The sequence below is a fragment of the Myotis daubentonii genome, chromosome 3 (genome assembly GCF_963259705.1).
Source record: "Myotis daubentonii chromosome 3, mMyoDau2.1, whole genome shotgun sequence".
In the NCBI taxonomy this organism is placed as follows: Eukaryota; Metazoa; Chordata; class Mammalia; order Chiroptera; family Vespertilionidae; genus Myotis; species Myotis daubentonii.
The window spans coordinates 83,599,415-83,617,848 of record NC_081842.1 but is presented as its reverse complement, the minus strand read 5'-3'; the positions used below and the strand labels follow the sequence as shown (position 1 = coordinate 83,617,848).

Sequence of the window (18,434 nt, the reverse complement as noted above, 5' to 3'; positions counted from 1 at the left end):
TGTCTCTCTATCCCTTTCCTTTCCTTTCTCTCTCTAAAATCAATAAAAACATGTGAAAATATATTGTATATCAACTGTTTGAAAAATAGAAAAAAATCTTTAAAGTAAACAAGAAATGAATGTCCTAACAAATATAAAATGTTTTTAAAATAATTTAAAGGAAGATACTTTAGAAGCTTGAACTAAGCATCTTTGCTTTGCTCCATAAACCCAGCTTAATCCAAACAACTGGCAGGAATGAAGAAGGCCATTTTTTTGTATTGAAAAAGTTATTATTCATTTTAAAAAGATGCAATTTGTACATCACTACAGGCAAAGAAATACATTAGTGACATTTGAATAAACACTAGACCAGTATGCTCTAAATCAAGTGTTTTAGGATTTTTTGAGAATTTTATTATTACCAAAGCAGTTATAAAATATGTCAGGGGCTTCTAAGAAATTGTGCTTGTATTCATGTTGATCAATTTCTCTAGAAGAGAAGCATTTATCCAGTGATTTTTGAATAAAACTAGTGAGAAAAATAAACAGTATTTTTGTGCTCACTTTGCAGCACATGTACTGAAATCGGAAGTATACAGAGATGAGCATGGCCCCTGAACAAGGATGACATGCAAATTCATGAAGAGTTCTGTATTTTAAAAATACAAAGAAACAGTATTTTGAATGAATATACTTTATATTGGTAATGCTTTGATATTATCTTTTTTTAAAAATATATTGTATTGATTTTTTAATTAATTAAATCTTTATTGTTCAGATTATTACATTTGTTCCTCTTTTTTCCCCCCATAACTCCCCTCCACCCAGTTCCCACCCTACCCTCCTCCCTCACTCCCCACCCACTGTCCTCATCCATAGGTGCACGATTTTTGTCCAGTATCTTCCCGCATTCCCCTCACCCCTTTCCCCCCCAAGAATAGCCAGTTCATTCCCTTTCTATGTCCCTGATTCTATTATAATCACCAGTTCATTCTGTTCATCAGATTATTCACTTGATTTTCAGATTCACTTGTTGATAGATGTGTATTTGTTGTTCATAATTTGTATCTTTACCTTTTTCTTCTTCCTCCTCTTCTTAAAGGATACCTTTCAGCATTTCATATAATACTGGTTTGGTGGTGATGAACTCCTTTAGCTTTTTCTTATCTGTGAAGCTCTTTATCTGACCTTCAATTCTGAATGATAGCTTTGCTGGATAAAGTAATCTTGGTTGTAGGTTCTTGGCATTCATCACTTTGAATATTTCTTGCCATTCCCTTCTGGCCTGCAAAGTTTCTGTTGAGAAATCAGCTGACAGTCCTATGGGTATTCCCTTGTAGGTGACTGACTTTCTTTCTCTGCCTCTTTTAAGATTCTCTCTTTGTCTTTTGCTCTTGGCATTTTAATGATAATGTGTCTTGGTGTGGTCCTCTTTGGATTCCTTTTGTTTGGGGTTCTCTGCGCTTCCTGGACTTGTAAGTCTATTTCTTTCACCAGGTAGGGGAAGTTTTCTTTATTATTGCTTCAAATAGGTTTTCAAAATCTTGCTCTCTCTCATCTTCTGGCACCCCTATAATTCGGATGTTGGTACGCTTGAAGCTGTCCCAGAGGCTCCTTACACTATCTTCGTATTTTTGGATTCTTTTTTCATTTTGCTTTTCTGGTTGGGTGTTTTTTGTTTCTTCGTATTTCAAATCTTTGACTTGATTCTTGCGATCTTCTAGTATACTGTTGGAACTCTGTATAATATTCTTTATTTCAGTCAGTGTATGCTTAATTTCTAGTTGGTCCTTTATCACAACCTCGAGGGTCTCATTAGATTTCTTGTAGGTCTCATTAAGTTTATTGGCACTTTCTAGAAAATTCTTGAAAAACCTTAAAAGTGTGGTTTTGAATTCTATATCCAGTAGTTTGCTTTCCTCCATTTCTGTCATTTGTGTCCTTTTTCTTTGTCTCCACATTTTTTATGCTTCCCTGTGTTGATAGAGTGGTTTTCTGTGCTGAGTGTCCACTAGGGCCGAGTGGTTCAGCCTCCCCAATTACCTGAGGTGGACACTCTTGATACACACCCTTGTGGGCTTTTTGCACAGTCTTGTTGTAGTTAAGCCTTGATTGTTGTAGTTATCACTGGGAGAAATTGACCTCCAGGCCAATTGGTTATGAAAACTAGCTGTGTCTGCAGTGGGAGAACTTCTGTGCTGGATACACCCCTCTGGGGCAAGACTTGCTTCAATGGGCCTTTGGTGCTCACTGAGTCTGCCCCCTGAGTGTGTCCTTTATGGTTCCACGGAGCTGCAAACTGGATGGTCCCACTCTCTATATTGTATTGATTTTTTACAGAGAGGAAGGGAGAGGGATAGAATTAGAAACATCGATGAGAGAGCAACATCGATCAGCTGCCTCCTGCACACTCCCTACTGGGTATGTGCCCACAACCAAGGTACATGCCCTTGACTGGAATCCAACCTGGGACTCTTCAGTCCACAGGCCGACACTCTATCCACTGAGCCAAACTGGTCAGGGTGATATTATCTAAAATAATGACTTGCTATTACCATAATATATATATATATATACTAGTAGCCTGGTGTATGAAATTCATGCACTGGGGTAGGGGAGGAAAGGGGCCCTTCGGTCTGGCCTTCACCCTCTCCAGTCTGAGACCCCTCAGGGAATGTCCAATTACCTGTTTGTGCCCACACTTTTAACAGATAACAGCTCCATTGTTTTTTCTTTCTTATGCTTAAAACCATTGGAATTAGTAGGTATTCAAAGTGTGTATACATTTTTGGGGGGCACCCTGTATATCTCTAGTCAGCGGTGAAAGAAACCAACAGCAGATTTGAAACCCCCAGACAGGGAACCTCGCTCACTCCCCACATGTCTCCCCACTTCACTTTCCACCTTCGTGGGCAGCAGGAGAATCAACGTTTTCTCTCATTAATTTGGAAAAGCACGTCCTGTCACCCGCTGCCTGGCAGGAGTATGCTAGGCCCAAACAAGCGAGGCTCAGTCAGGGCAGCCTTCACTCATGGGTGCTGGCACCCAAAATGCACATTCCTCCTCTACAGTCGCCCCGACTATCCCACTGTTTCACTGAGAGGACGGAATTCCTTTCCACCTCTGGGTTCTTGATCTTGAACACTGACCGAAGGCACCTCAGCGAGGGCCGCCCGTGCCCACCAGGTGTGCCTATCTGCACCTGCTCCTGCCTCAGCACCTGCATTAACCCCCCGGAGGTGATCTCATAGCTGCACTGGCCTCTGTGGGAACAGGGCATCACCACTCCGCCCTCTCACTGTCATCTCACAGGCACCCACCATCAGCACCCAGAACACCCAGACTCTCTCCAAAGGACGTGAGCACATCAGAGGGGATGTGTGCACATCCTGTGGGGGTGTTAGGCATGCTGGGTTGATGGAACTGCAGTGGAGAGGCAGGGGGAACTTGTGCAAGCCTTGGTTTGCAACTGTTGCAGGCGCGGAAAGGTGACAGTGTGCTGGGGGATGTTCGCATGCCAGTGGGGATGTGCACACCGGAGGCCTCTGGCTTTGCAGATCCGCAAACCCCCGTGGTGAGGCCAGGAGGACGTCAGTCTGGCCCACCATGGTGGCTGTCCCTGCGATCCTGCACCTTCTGGGCCAGGAGGCGGATCTTGCGCAGCCACTCCTGGGTGCTGATGGCCGGCAGGCACTACTTCAGCTCAGCCTGCAGGCTCCTCTTGGCACGCTCACAGCTGTCACCACAGCCATGTGGGGAGTACAGGCCACCCTCTGCCAGCCTGCCTCCCCTGCCCAGAGGCTCTCTGCGCTGCTCACGTGCCCAGAGTGACTGGGGCTGGGCGGAAGCCAGGCGTCCTGCCCTGCCCAACCCTGGCCGATCCGCCCCTGTGCGAGCTGCCGCCCCGCCTGGCAGGCTCACAGATCCGTGTCTTGGTCCTGTGAACAACCTCAAGCACTACCCCTCACCTGGCAGGGTCATGGATCTGGGTTCTGGGACCACGGACAGCCTCAAGCACTGCCCCACACCCGGCAGGGTCACAGATCTGGGTCCCAGACCGTGGACAGCCTTGTCCGCTGCCGCCTGCCTTCAGTATGCAAATTAGCCGCCATCTTGCTGCTTCAGGGTGGGGGTCCCCACTGGGGTGCCTGGCCAGACTGGGTGAGGGGATGATGGCTGTTTTCAGGCTGGCGGGCAACTGAGGCTCCCAACCTCCCCTCTTTTTCTTTTTCTTTTTTTTATTCTGGGATTTATTTACCTTCTATGGCTGTCACTGGAGCTGAGAGCCGGCTTTAGCTCTGAGGCTCAGCTCCAGCTCTGAGACCTCAGCTGCTAAAGCAGGGATCTGGGTTTGTTTGGGTTCTATAATTGTAACACTGTTGCGATCCTGCTGGCTGAAGCCCGGCTGGCTGAAAGCAGGTTTCTGGGGAATGTTTAGCTTCTATATTTGCAACATTGTTTCTTGGAGTTGCAGCTCAGAGGCCAGCAGCGGCAGGTGGGGAACCTTGGCTTCCTCCGTCACTGGAGCAAGCAAGCCTCCTATTCACTTCAGCTGTCTGGCTGCCAAGACCCCATGGTTCAAAATGCGGCCCACAGCCCAGCCCAGCCCAGAAATGGTGGCTGTGGGCGCTGGGTAATGACGCCACATAGCAATGCCCAGCTTCCTCTCCCTAGTGAGGACTAGCCTCCTTGCAGTTCCTTCAGCCCAGGAACATGACTTGCTTTATAGCCAGGTGCAAACATTTCACACTATAACCAACTGTCTGTGAAGCATTTTCCCATGCCTCATCTCATTTGATCCTCATAGAAGTCCTCGAGTAGGTAGATAGGAGACTCAATGAAATCCTATTTTCTTTTCATTAGTCAGAAAGTGGAGATTTGGAAAGTTTAAAAACTTGAACCAAATTAAAAGAAGTAAGAAATGGTGGACCTTGAAAATGACCAGGTTTTCTCACTGCACAGAATATAGTCAAACACTGCAGCAGTTAAATACTTTATCCTTTGTTCTCCCTGCATGATCTACAATAATAATCTGCTTTCTGTTGATATTTACTGCTATGTTGCTGACAATTACCTGAAAGAAAAGTTGGGGTGCTTCACTGAGCTGGAAAAAGTTTAGCTACATCAGAAAGCATGTCTAATTAAGCAAGTTTATTCTGTATCTATAAAAGGCTACATTGACACGCACATGCACCATACACGTAAAGCTCTTGCTGGCACCAATTGCACGCATGTGTTTTGATCTGTCATTGTCAATCGTGACTTTGGTTGACACTTCTATTATAGAGAAAGGGCGAATAGCAATATTAAAATATTTCTTCTAATTAATTTCCTTTCAATGTGCACAAATACATGCACCAGGCCACTGGTAGATATATGAAAGTAAAATAGCCCTAGCCAGTTTGGCTCAGTGGCTAGAGCCTTGGCCTGTAGACCTAAAGGTCCTGGGTTCAATTCCAGTCAAGGGCATATACCTCAATTGCAGGCTCCTCCCTGGCCCAGGCCCTGGTCAGGGTGCATGCAGGAGGCAACCAATCCATGTGTTTCTCTCACATCGATATTTCTCTCTGTCTTTCCCTCTCTCTTACACTCTCTAAAAATCAATGAAAAAATATCCTTGGGTGAGGGTTAAAAAAAAAAAAGTAAAATAAAAATGATCTACACAGGGTAGCAAGTATCACTTCAGAAATCATACACATGAGGAAGAAATAGGCAGTATTGTTTTTTCTACTACAAGGGCATTTTCTTCTCAAGCCATTCAATTATAATATATTTGAAGTAATAGATAGATAGATAGATAGATAGATAGATAGATAGATAGATACTAGAGGCCCGGTGCACAAAAATTTCTGCACTGCAGGGGGGGGGTTGTCTCTCAGCCCCACTTGTGCCCTCTCACAGTCTGGGACCCCTTGGGAGATAACGACCTACTGGCTTAGGCCCGCTCCCGGGTGGCAGAGGGCAGGCCCAATCCCTAGGTGCCTGCCCTGCAGCCCCTGGTCAGGCTCAGAGCAGGGCCGATTGAGGACTTGGGGCGGCGCCCCCTGTCATGCACAGAGCAGGGCGATCCGGAGGTTGTGATGCCACCCTAAGTCATACTCAGGGTAGGGCTGATTGGGGTGTTGGGGCGCCACCCCCGTCACACTCAAGGAAGGGCTGATGGGGAGGTTGCGGCTCCACCCCGTCACACACGGAGCAGGTCCCATGGGGAGGTTGGGGCGCCGCACCCTGTCACACACAGAGCCACAGGGTGATCAGGGGGTTTGGGCGCTGCCCCCTGTCACACTGCTCCATGGGCCAGGAGGCCTTGTGGTTCCACTGATCCCAGTGCTAGGAGGCCTCACTGCTCCACTGATCCTGGTGCTGGGAGGCCTCGTGGCTCCGCTTGACACAGGGGCAGTGAGGCCTCGCTGCTCCACTGATCCCGGTGCTGGTGCCGGGAGGCCTTGCAGCTCCGCTGATCCCGGTGCTGGGAGGCCTATAACCCTTTTACTATATAGGATAGAGGCCTGGTGCACAGGTGGGGGCCGGCTGGTTTGCCCTGAAGGGTGTCCTGGATCAGCGTGGGGGTCCCGATTGGGTGCCTGGCCAGCCTGGATGAGGGGATGATGGCTGTTTGCAGCTGGTCACACCCCCTTCAAGGTGGGGGTCCCCACTGGGGTGCCTGGCCAGCCTGGATGAGGGGTTGATGGCTGTTTGCAGCTGGTTACAGCCCCTTCAGGGTGGGGGTTCCCACTGGGGTGCCTGTCCAGTCTGGGTGAGGGGCTGAGGGCCGTTTTCAGGCTGGCAGGTGACTGAAGCTCCCAACCTCTCTTTTATTTCTTTTTTCTTTTTTATTCTGGGATTTATTTACCTTCTATGGCTGTCACTGGAGCTGAGAGCAAGCTTTATCTCTGAGGCTCGGCTCCAGCTCTGAGACCTCGGCTGCTGAAAACAGGTTTCTGGGCTTTGTTTACCTTCTGCATTTGAAACTTTGTTGCGGCTCCAGCTCTGAGATCCCAGCTGACTGAAAGCAGGTTTCTGGGTTTTGTTTAGTTTCTATATTTACAACATAATTTCTTAGAGAGCAGCTCAGAGCCCAGCAGCGGCAGGCGGGGAACCTGGCTTCCTCCGTCACTGGAGCAAGCAAGCCTCCCTGTTCGCTTCAGCTGCCTGGCTGCCGGCCGCCATCTTGGTTGGCAGTTGATTTGCATATCTTGCTGATTAGCCAATGGGAAGCATGTTGAAGCTACAGTTAATTACCATGTTTCTCTTTTATTAGATAGGATATATATATATATATATATATATATATATATATATATATACTAGAGGCCCAGTGCACAAAATTTGTGCACTTGCAGGGGGGAATCCCTCTGCCCAGGCTGCGCCCTCTTGCAGTCCGGGAACCCTCTGGGGATTGGGAGCATGCTGAAGCCAGCAATTGGACATCCTTAGCGCTGCTGCAGTGGCAGGAGAGGTTCCCGCCACCACTATTGAGCTTGCCAGCCATGAGCCTGGCTTCTGGATGAGCGGTGTTTCCCCTGTTGGAGTGCACTGACCACCAGGAGGCTGCTCCTGCATTGAGCGTCTGCCCCCTGGTGGTCAGTGCGCATCATAGCGACTTGTCATCCCACTGTGCAGCCAATTTGCATATTAGCCTTTTATTATATAGGATATAGATATAGATATATATACTACATAGTTCCTTCAAAGCAATGTCTTTTATTTTATATGAAAGTAATTGCCTATGAGGTTCAGGAAAACTTCAAGAAAGCTGATCAATGTAATGACCTTATTTACCATGTGTCTGTTTTGTTTTTCATTTACATTTAAATGTGAAAAATCTTAGACTCTTCCCTGAATTCTTGCTGAATTAAATAGTCTTGCCTATGGAAGCATGATGGTGATCATAAAAGTAACTATTATAGCAAATGTCTAACCTTAGAATTATGTTTACTGAGATGCTTCTGGTTTGTTTTAATCCTTTATTTTGCCTTAGGAAATGGGAGTTTGGGGGTGTTATGATGGAAAAATTATTTGGTCCTGTTTATTCTGATATTTTTGTAAGAAACAATACATTGAAGATTAAGAATAGAACATGAGTTTGGGGAAGAGAGAAAGATCATAATAGGACTCATTTGTATAATGTATGAATGTTTAACTAAATAAAAAACTAATTATAATATATTCATCTTCTAATGAGTAAATTTAATACTTTACAATAGCAACTAATCACTTGTGCACCATTATAAATCAGTTAGAACCATAATTCCAGTAACTGAGTGGTTTTTATTGATTTTACTTACTGTTAGATTTGTAGCCTGACTGAAATCTATTTAACTATTGATTCAATATTCAAGTAATAAAACTCATGTGATGCCAATGTTTTTATGTTTATTACTTAAAACTTGAAAATATAAAAAAGGGTTATCTTATTAGGAAAAGTAATAGAACAAAATAATGTAAAAATACTGAATACACTTAAAATACCTCGTATACTCTTCAATACTATTATTGCTAATAAGGATCACTGGATGCTTGGTTATTCTTTTTAAATCGCTTTCATTTGAGTGTAGTGTTCTTAAGGCATGAAACTGAATTATGTCAAAACCAAAAGTAAAAACCAACATATGTATCTATATAGTATACTAATTTAGTAATTTGCTTTTCATTTTTTGTTTTTACTCACGAAATTAAGCTATTCACCTTAGATACAGGCTAGTTGATGATTTCAGTGATAAATGTAATTGCAGCACACCACACATCTGAGTTTCATCCCTTATCATAGATATAATCATTTTTCCAAAGGACAGCATCTAGATTCAGTTCTTTATTTTAACAAATTGAAATAAAATTGATAACTTTTTAAAATTTCAGATCTTTTCTCTGATTTTGTTTCCTGATTTATTTTGATGGTCAAATAAAGATTAAAGATAAGTAAGAAGAGTTAAAATTATCTTGTTGAGTAATGAAGATAAGGGTGTACTTTCAACATGAACTTCAGCAGTCATCTCTCTCCTGTGTTTTAATGTCTTACTGTCCAGTATCCTATCTATCTATGAGGAGCTTCCACAATTATAAAACCTCTCTCTTTGCATTTGTGCAATGTGTCCTCTTCTCAAAGACTGGTGTATCAATTTGAAAACAGACTTATAGACACTCTATATTCTTAAAAGTCATAGGCGACAATACAACTAATTTGGGTCTTATAGAAAGAACACAAAATAGCTCCCCTCTATTTTTCCTGTAATCTTCTTCTTATCCATAATAATTTTTAACACATCAGAGATATGACCATAGGTATTGTCCAGCCATTTATAGTTAAATTTATCTAATCTTTCAACAGTTTGGGGGGATACATACCATGGGTCCAGCAAAGGAAATACATCCTTCCAGTAATCTAAAGAATCCTCTGCTTGAGCTCAGTGGAGGATTCAGATAAATGGAACACAAGCCTTTCTGCACTTTAATGATTTAATGAAACAACTATAGAAGGAAACATGTAAAAAGAATTATGTCAGCAAAGAAAAAGGGGAAATTTAATCTGCCTGTTTAAAAAGAGAAAAACTTTACAAATGATGGTATTTAACTCCATGTTGAATAATGATCAAATGTTTTCCAGATTACAAAGGTAGTGGCAGAAGATTATTAAGGCAGAGAGAACAGCATATGCAAAGGAAGAGGTGTAAAAGTATATGGCACTTTCTTGCCCTGATTATCACCTCTTCTTCGTGAACACACTGGCTATGGCCTCATCTTAGGCAGTACATACCCTCCATTCCTTGGCTATGGATCTGACCATTTGACTTCCTTTGACTAATGAAATATGGGATGAAACAATAGTGTTTAGGCCACAAGAATCATCATATATATTTTAACCTATCATATGCTTTTGTGGGGGAAAAACAAACTTCCTTCTACTGTCAAGATTCTCCTGGCTGGCCTAATAATCAAACAGACATGAGGCAGATTAGCAAGAGAAAACAACCAGATTTAATACATACATATGTATGGGAACACTACCCACACAAGACAGTCAGAGACCCCACATGCAGGAGAGATTCAGAGACAAAAGGGAACATCAGTATATGAGATATCTGGAGCTAGGGACGAGGTAGTGCACCTTGGGAGCATCAATCGGTCATTGCGGAATAATAAGCAGAATAGACATTTAGTAAATAGAAGTGTGCCCTGCCCTATAATCAAAAGAAGTTATCACTGATAAACTCTTATTGCAAGTGATTCAAGTTCTTCTAGGTAAAGAGAAATTTCTCTTCAGCCTGAAGCTAAAATGGACTTAATTCAAAGTATATGAAAAGATACTCAACATAATTTTTCATTAGGGAAGTTAAAATCACATACCACTCTAAACCCATCAGAATGGCTAAAACCCCAAAACAGGTAAAAACAATTGCTGGTGAGAACTGGAAACAACAGAGTGTCGTTCATTGTTGGTGAAATGCAGGTGGTCCTCAGCCACTGTGGAAGACAGTTTGGCAGAGTTATAAACCGAGACATAATCTTATCAGATGATCCCACAATTGCACTCCTAGGTAATTACATAACAGATTGAAAGCGTAGGTACACAATAAAACCTGTATGTGAATGCAGCTTTACTTATAGTCACCGAAATCTGTAAGCCACCAGATGTCCCTTCAAAAAAATTGGTATATTCATACAGCAGACTACTATTCATCAGTAGAAAGGAATTATCAATTCCTACAACATCATTAATGATTCTTAAATTCATATTGCTACAGAAAGGTACCAATCTTCAAAGGCTACAAACTGTTAGATTCCATTTATATGATATTCTGGAAAAAAATTATGGAGAGGATAAAATGATCACAGTGAGGGGTACAAGGGGGTAGTGGTGAAAGGATAGTTCTTAGTTTGGTGGAAGTACTCTGTATGATACTGAAATTGTGGATACATGACATTATGCATTTGTCAGAACCCACAGGGTTTCATAGCACGAAGAATAAACCAAATATCTTTTAAAAATCCTTTAGGGGGTTGGTGCATCCCAGAACAACCACAGGAACTCATCTCATGCTTCATTTTAGTCAGTATCCCTATATCCCTTAGATTAAAATCTATTTTTTTCCACCTGTGTCATTTTCCTTCTTGTCTGAAGGACTTCCCTTAACTTTTCTTGAAGGGCAGATCTGATCATGATGAATTATTTCAGTTTTTGTAGTCTGGTTGAGACCATTCATTTTCCTAGATATGCCCAAGTGGAGAAGGAGTGACTTAGAGGACTACAATGAACCCTTTCTGAGGCAAATATAGATTTGTTATATAAAATACAATCACATAGAGAATAATTTAACAATAATGTTGCCAGTTTTACCATATGTTGTAAATTTAAATACATACCTTATAATCCCTAAATTTCACTCTATAAACATGTGCACACAAGGAGATAATGCACAAGAGTATTAGATCCACATTGTTTCTAAATAGCAAAACGATATATAAATGAATAAAAAATAAAAGACAATAAAAATTACTGTTTATCAAGAGGAATACAGTTAAATACATTTTGACACATACAGACAATTTAATACTATCCTATCTAATAAAAGAGAAAAATGGTAATTGGCGTACAACAATACCCTTTTCATTGGCTAATCAGGGCTATATGCAAATTAACTGCCAACTATGATTGGCAGTTAACTGCCAACTATGATTGGCAGTTAACTGCCAACAAGATGGCGGTTAATTTGCATATGTAGGCACAATGCAGGGAGGCAAAAGGGAAAGCAGGAAGCAGCCCCCTGCCACTGACAGTGATCGGAAACCCAGGGGGGAGCTAAGAGCTGGGGGGCAGGGCAAAGGCGACCCTGGGGCCGCCTTTGCCCTGCCCCCCAGCCATGATCAGAGAATCAGGCGCCTTTTCCGCCCTGGCCAGTGATAGCAGGAAGTAGGGGTGGAGCCAGCGATGGGAGCTGGACACGGTCGAAGCTGGCAGTCCCGGGAGCTAGGGGTCCCTTGCCTGGGCCTAAAGCGGAGCCCACGATCGCGGGGCCGCTGCAGCTGTGGGTCCCCGCTGCCCGGGCCGGACACCTCTGCCGGAGGCCTCAGGCCTGGTCAAGGGGCCGATCCCGTGATTGGTGATCGGAGGGTGATGAGGGTCAACTCCTCTGGCCGAGGCATCAGGCCTGGGTGGGGGGCGGAGCCGGGGATTGGGGGGATATGATGGTCCCCTTGCCCAGGCCTGAAGCCTGGGTCAGAGGCGTCAGGCTTGGGCGGGGGGTGGAGCCAGCGATCAGAGGGAGATGGGGGTCCCCTGCCCAGGCATGATTCCTGGGCCAGAGGCCTCAGGCCTGGGCGGGGGCCAGAGCCAGTGATCGGGGGGAGATGGGGGTCCCCTGTCCAAGCCTGACACCTCTGGCGGAGGCGTCAGGCCTGGGCAAGGGGCCGATCAGGCGATCGGAGGGTGATGGGGGTCTACGCCTCTGGCCGAGGCATCAGGCCTGGGCAAGGGGCCGATCCTGCGATTGGAGGGTGATGGGGGTCAACGCCTGAGGGCTCCCAGTATGTGAGAGGGGGCAGGCTGGACTGAGGGACACTCCCCTCCCCACACACACCCAGTGCACGAATTTCGTGCACCGGGCCCCTAGTATCATATAAAAGAAAATTAATTGGAGTTATATTTACTAACATGAATAAATTTCACATAATATGCTAACAGCAGGTTGGAGAAAAATGCACTCATTAAATCTTATTTATATAAAAATAATCAATTTTGCAGATTGCTTAGGGATCCAAACATATATAGGTAAGTACAAAGAGATCCATATGAATTACAAACACCAAATCTGTGATCTTAGCATTCTCTAGGTAGGAAAAAAGGAGATGTGTTAAGAAAGAATAACAAGGGGCTAAAACAGGTTTGAAAATTGTATTATTGAGAAAAATAATGAGCATATTTTCTGGATTATAAATAATCTATACTTTAATTTAAAAAGTAATTACCATGCATTTAATATAAACTAAAAGAATAAAAACTTTAGTATGAGGAGGCACAATTGTCAAAAAGCAGATGTTTGCTACCAAATTATAAATTGTGTGGAAAACAAAACCCTATCATTGTGTAATTTAAAACAATAAAGGAGTTTATAAGCCAAAGAGGACAGGAGAATGAGGGAATTCACAAAAGTAAAGAGAAAAAGAATATTTGATAAATAGAATACAGATTATTACACTTTCAAATTGAGGGCTATTTTTATCTAACTGGATGGATTAAGAAAATCAGAAGTGACAGCAAAACCCTGCTTTGGACCCTGGTGTATACATTACTGGCCAAATAATATAGATACTATGAAAAATTTAAAATAAACTGAATGGAACCTAAGTCTAGTACCCACCTGCCACCATACATCATTATTACAATATTATTGACTATATTCCCTATGCTGTTCTTTACATTCCTATTCAAAACAGACAAATATATATATATTTATATACCCTTCTCCATCTACTATGCAGAACCAATCATTCTCAACTAATTTTTTTGTGGTTGTTAATCCTCACCTGAGGATATTTTTCTATTGATTTTTTTGAGATTGGAAGGGGTGGGGGTAGAGACAGAGAGAGAAACATCCGTTGATGTGAGAAAGACACATCAACTGGTTTTCTCCCACATGAACCTAGGCCACATACCTTGCAACCAAGGTATGTGCCCTTGACCAGAATTGAACCTGGGTCCCTTCAGTCCACAGGCTGACACTACCCACTGAGCAAAACTGGCTAGGGCTCAACTAAGTTTTACAAAGAAATCATTACAAATTTTTAATTTAAGCAAGCTCTCTTTATATTCTATTTAGAAGAGATCTTAACTAATCAATTAGAACTGGTGTCTAGAGTGATCAGACCAAGGAACCAAGTTAGTGTTTATGCTTAAAGCAGCATTTTTCAAATAGTACTGAGTGCTACTCCAGGTGCTAATAATTATTCATATTTTGAAAAGGTTTTTGGTCACATACATTTATGAAACTTGGTTTAAATTAATTTAGATAGGCTTCATGTCCATATAAATTCTCAAAGTCTTTTATATGCTAACTATAGGCCCAGTGCACGAATTTGTGCACCAGTGGGGTCCCTCAGCCTGGCTTGCAAGATCAGGCTGAAACTGGCTATCCAACATCCCCGAAGGGGTACTAGGTTGCGAGAGGGTGCAGGCCAGGCTGAGGGACCCCACGGGTGCATGGTTGGGGCTGAGGAGGAGCTCAGGAGTTTAACCAGCCAAGGAGGGTCCACGGAAGGGCTGCAGGGTATGTTTGGCCTGTCTCCCTCAGTCCCAATTGTCCACACTCCAGCAGCAAGCTAATGTACTGGTCAGAGCGTCTGCCCCCTGGTGGTCAGTGCATGTCATAGCTAGCGTTTGAGCGACCTTAGCATTCATTAGCATATTTTGCTTTGCTTGGTTGAACGGATGACTGGACGACCAGACACTTAGTATATTAGGCTTTTATTATTTAGGACTAGAGGCCTGGTGCACAAAAATTTGTGCACTCCGGGGGAAGGGGGGGTCCCTCAGCCCAGCCTGTGCCCTCTCGCAGTCTGGGACCCCTTGGGAGATAATGACCTGCTGGCTTAGGCCTGCTCCCAGGTGGCAGAGGGCAGGCCCAATCCCTAGGTGCAGGCCCTGGTCGGGCTCAGAGCAGGGCCGATTGGGGAGTTGGGGCGCCGCCCCTGTCATGCACAGAGCAGGGAGGATCAGGAGGTTGTGATGCCACCCTCAGTCATGCTCAGGGTAGGGCTGATTGGGGGGTTGGGGCACCGCCCCCTGTCACACTCAAGGCAGGGTCCATGGGGAGGTTGCGGCGCCACCCCCTGTCACGCACAGAGCAGGGCCCATCAGGGGGTTGGGGTTCCATACCCTGTCACGCACAGAGCAGGGTCGATCACCGGGTTGGGGAGCTCCCCCCTGTCACACACAGAGCAGGGCCGATCAGGGGGTTGGGGAGCTCCCCCCTGTCACTTACAGAGTAGGGCCGATAGGGGAGTTGGGGCACTGCCCCCTGTCACACACAGAGCAGGGCGGATCAGGGGGTTGGGGTGCTGCCCTCTATCACCCACAGAGCAGGGCCGATCAGGGGAGGTTATGGCTCTACCCCATCACACACAGAGCAGGGCCCATGGCGGGTGGGGGCGGGTTAGGGCGCCACCCTCTATCACCCACAGAGCAGGGCCGATCAGGGGGTTGGGGCGCCGCCACTGTCACACTCAGGGCAGGGCCTATGGGGAGGTTATGGCTCTACCCCGTCACACACAGAGCAGGGCCTGTGGGGGGGGAGAGGTTGGGGCGCCGCACCCTGTCACACACAGAGCAGGGCCGATCAGGGGGTTGGGGTGCCGCACCCTGTCACACACAGAGCCGCAGGGCGATCAGGGGGTTGGGGAGCTCCCCCCTATCAGGCACAGAGCAGGGCCGATCAGGGGGTTGGGGCGCCTTCCCCTGTCACGAACAGAGCAAGGCCGATAGGGAGGCTGTGGCCCCACCCCCTGTCACACACAGAGCCGCAGGGTGATCAGGGGGTTTGGGCGCTGCCCCCTGTCACACTGATCCCGGTGCTGGGAGGCCTTGCGGCTCCGCTGATCCTGGTGCTGGGAGGCATATTACCCTTTTACTATATAGGATAGAGGCCTGGTGCCCATGTGGAGGCCAGTTGGTTTTCCCTGAAGGGTGTCCTGGATCAGGGTGGGGGTCCCCACTGGGGTGCCTGGCCAGCCTGGGTGAGGGGATGATGGCTGTTTGCAGCTGGTCACACACCCTTCAGGGTGGGGGTCCCCACTGGGGTGCCTGGCCAGTCTGGGTGAGGGGCTGAGGGCTGTTTTCAGGCTGGTGGGTGACGGAAGCTCCCACCTGCCCCTTTTTTTCTTTTTTTTTAAATTCTTGGCCAGCTTTAGCTCTGAGGCTCCAGCTCTTAGGCCTCCGCTACTGAAAGCAGGTATCTGGTTTGTTTCGGTTCTATAATTGAAACTCTGTATCAACTCCAGCTCTGAGATCCCAGCTCGCTGAAAGCAGGTTTCTGGGGTTTTGTTTAGCTTCTATATTCATTACAATGTTTCTTAAACTGCAAGCTCAGAGGCCAGCAAGGCAGGCGGGGAACATTGGAGTCCTCTGTCACTGAAGCAAGCAAGCCTCATGTTAGTTTCAAGCTGCCTGGCTGCCAGCCGCCATCTTGGCTGGCAGTTAATTTGCATATCGCCCTGATTAGCCAGTGGGAAGGGTAGCGGTCGTACGCCAATTACCATGTTTCTCTTTTATTAGATAGGATGTGTCTTATAAATTTTGGGTATAAGGTGCATTAGCAAAAGTATTTGTTTTTCAAACTTATTTGATAATGGAAACCTTATTTTTATTAAAATATGAATTTTAGCTTAACAAAGCTTACTTCTAACTGGGTATAGATATGCATAAACATGCCAATATTTCAAAAGTTTAAGAAGTTATGAAATAATAGGCCTTTATAACCCTTTTGATATTTATTTATTTCAGCTTTAACTAAATCTGAAAACAATAGCTTTCACTCGGTCTAACTTTTTTTAAAAGAAATGAAACATTCTCTCTTTCAACCAACTGAATATTACCATTATTCCTCTTGCCTAAGCTTAGCTTGAACTTACAGAGAAATAAGATATGAAGAACTTTTAACCAACTAGAATAAAGGAATAGACCACACCAAAAAAGAGTTCTCTGTCCCTGAACCTTTTTTAAAACAGCAGGTAAATGGTTCTTTCTAAGATATATAAAGAATATTCTTGCATTAGGTAACCCCTAAAGTACATTCAATCTTTAGCTGTCTACAGGTTACAAGAGGTCATAAACAAATTGGATATCCACTTTCTTAGTAGGTGTCTAAGTCAGGAAATGATTGGAAGCCATTAAACCAGATGATTATTCAGTCTTTTTATCAGTTTGAATGTTTCTACAAAAATGTACTTCAGTTTTTGCACAATAGTAACAACATAAAACTTACATAGCCATAGGCTTTATGTTGCTTTAAATGTATTCAAATTCTGGGCATAGCTGTTTTACTGTCACATAGAAGTATATAAATATGACTAAATCATTCATTCTGAAGTTGCATAAGCATAAAAGAAATGCTCAGGTCTTCATAATAGATTCAGGAGGCTTTTATATAATCTTTGAGAAATGTGTTTAAATTTCTGGAAAGATAATTGACTATCTCCATCATAGCAACATATCTCATTTAGATGAACTGAGCTATAGAGTGTAGTATTGTTTAAAATTACCCTGGAGTGAAAGAGTGCTTGCAGTGAAACAATGCTATTAGTTTTGAGAACTAACTTTAAATATTGGTATAGTCGTGTAGATAAATGAAGCAAGAAAAAGAAAAAACATAGTTATGAAAATAGTAGGAAAGGGAATATCTAATGATTTATGATAAGTCATTGTAATGTAATGAATTTTTAGCATTATGAATAGAATTATGAATGAAGTAGAAAATAACAACAGAATTCTGTGATATTTTTTCACTTATAAGATTTTTTAGATGTAAATCTGTTACCTAGAGCCAGGCTCTTGCATTTATATATTCTTACTTAAAAGAGGAAGACTTACTAACATGTCAATACACACTTTTATAGCAGTAAGACATGGAAAAGATGTAGTATAATTATAGCTGTCATTCAGTTTTAACCATCATGTCTACTCTCTAGAGATGATTACAGAAATGACTTTCTTTTCCCTTATATCTAATTAGTCTGAGTGCAGTTGTCCAAGAATTGCTGGACTATCCTGAATTTTCTTTCTGAAGAATGTAATAATAAATTGTGGATAAAAAAACAAAGTAATGTGGAAGTGGAGTAAACAAGGTACAAGCCACACACATATAGAGATTGAGAAGGAAAAAACATCAAATGCAATAAGCACCTGTTCTGGTGGAAAGAGCAATAGGCTGAGGGTCAGGCAGCCAGCCCTGGGTAATCCTTTCATGTTAATCCCTTTAAGCCTCACTTGTAATAATTTTAAAATTAGAGTGAGAGGAGCTATACAAATAAACTTTAAAGTACTGTCCTTTTTTAAAAAATTATAGATTCTGTGTTCCAATTATAGTGGTCTGTGTGTGTGTGTGTGTGTGTGTGTGTGTACATGTTTTCTCTTCCTAGAATATTCTGAGAACTAAATATACTTAGGGTATTAAGGTGCTGCACTCAATTCCAATGTCTAGAGGTTCTCAGACACCAGCTGAGTATCCCACAATTCAACACAAATTCAGTAACTACCTGGAGATAACATCAAATCCCACAGGTTAAGGGTTTAATCCTGCAGGACTGCTCCCACCACTACCCCCCCACACAAACACACACACTTCAGATGTCCATCGTAAGTTCACGTTACCACCTGTGCTTGTTACCTACCAACTCTAGACTGGAGGTTCAATTAATTTGCTAGAGCAGCTCCCAGAACTCAGAGAAACATTTTACTTGCTGGA

At 43.9% G+C, this 18,434-nt stretch overlaps 1 non-coding gene across 1 annotated transcript; it reads left to right on the top strand.

The window, feature by feature from the left end:
- Positions 1–538: 538 nt before the first annotated feature.
- On the top strand, positions 539–641 carry LOC132232071 (U6 spliceosomal RNA). The gene has a single exon (XR_009452234.1). It is a non-coding gene; the product is annotated as a U6 spliceosomal RNA (small nuclear RNA).
- Positions 642–18,434: the final 17,793 nt, after the last annotated feature.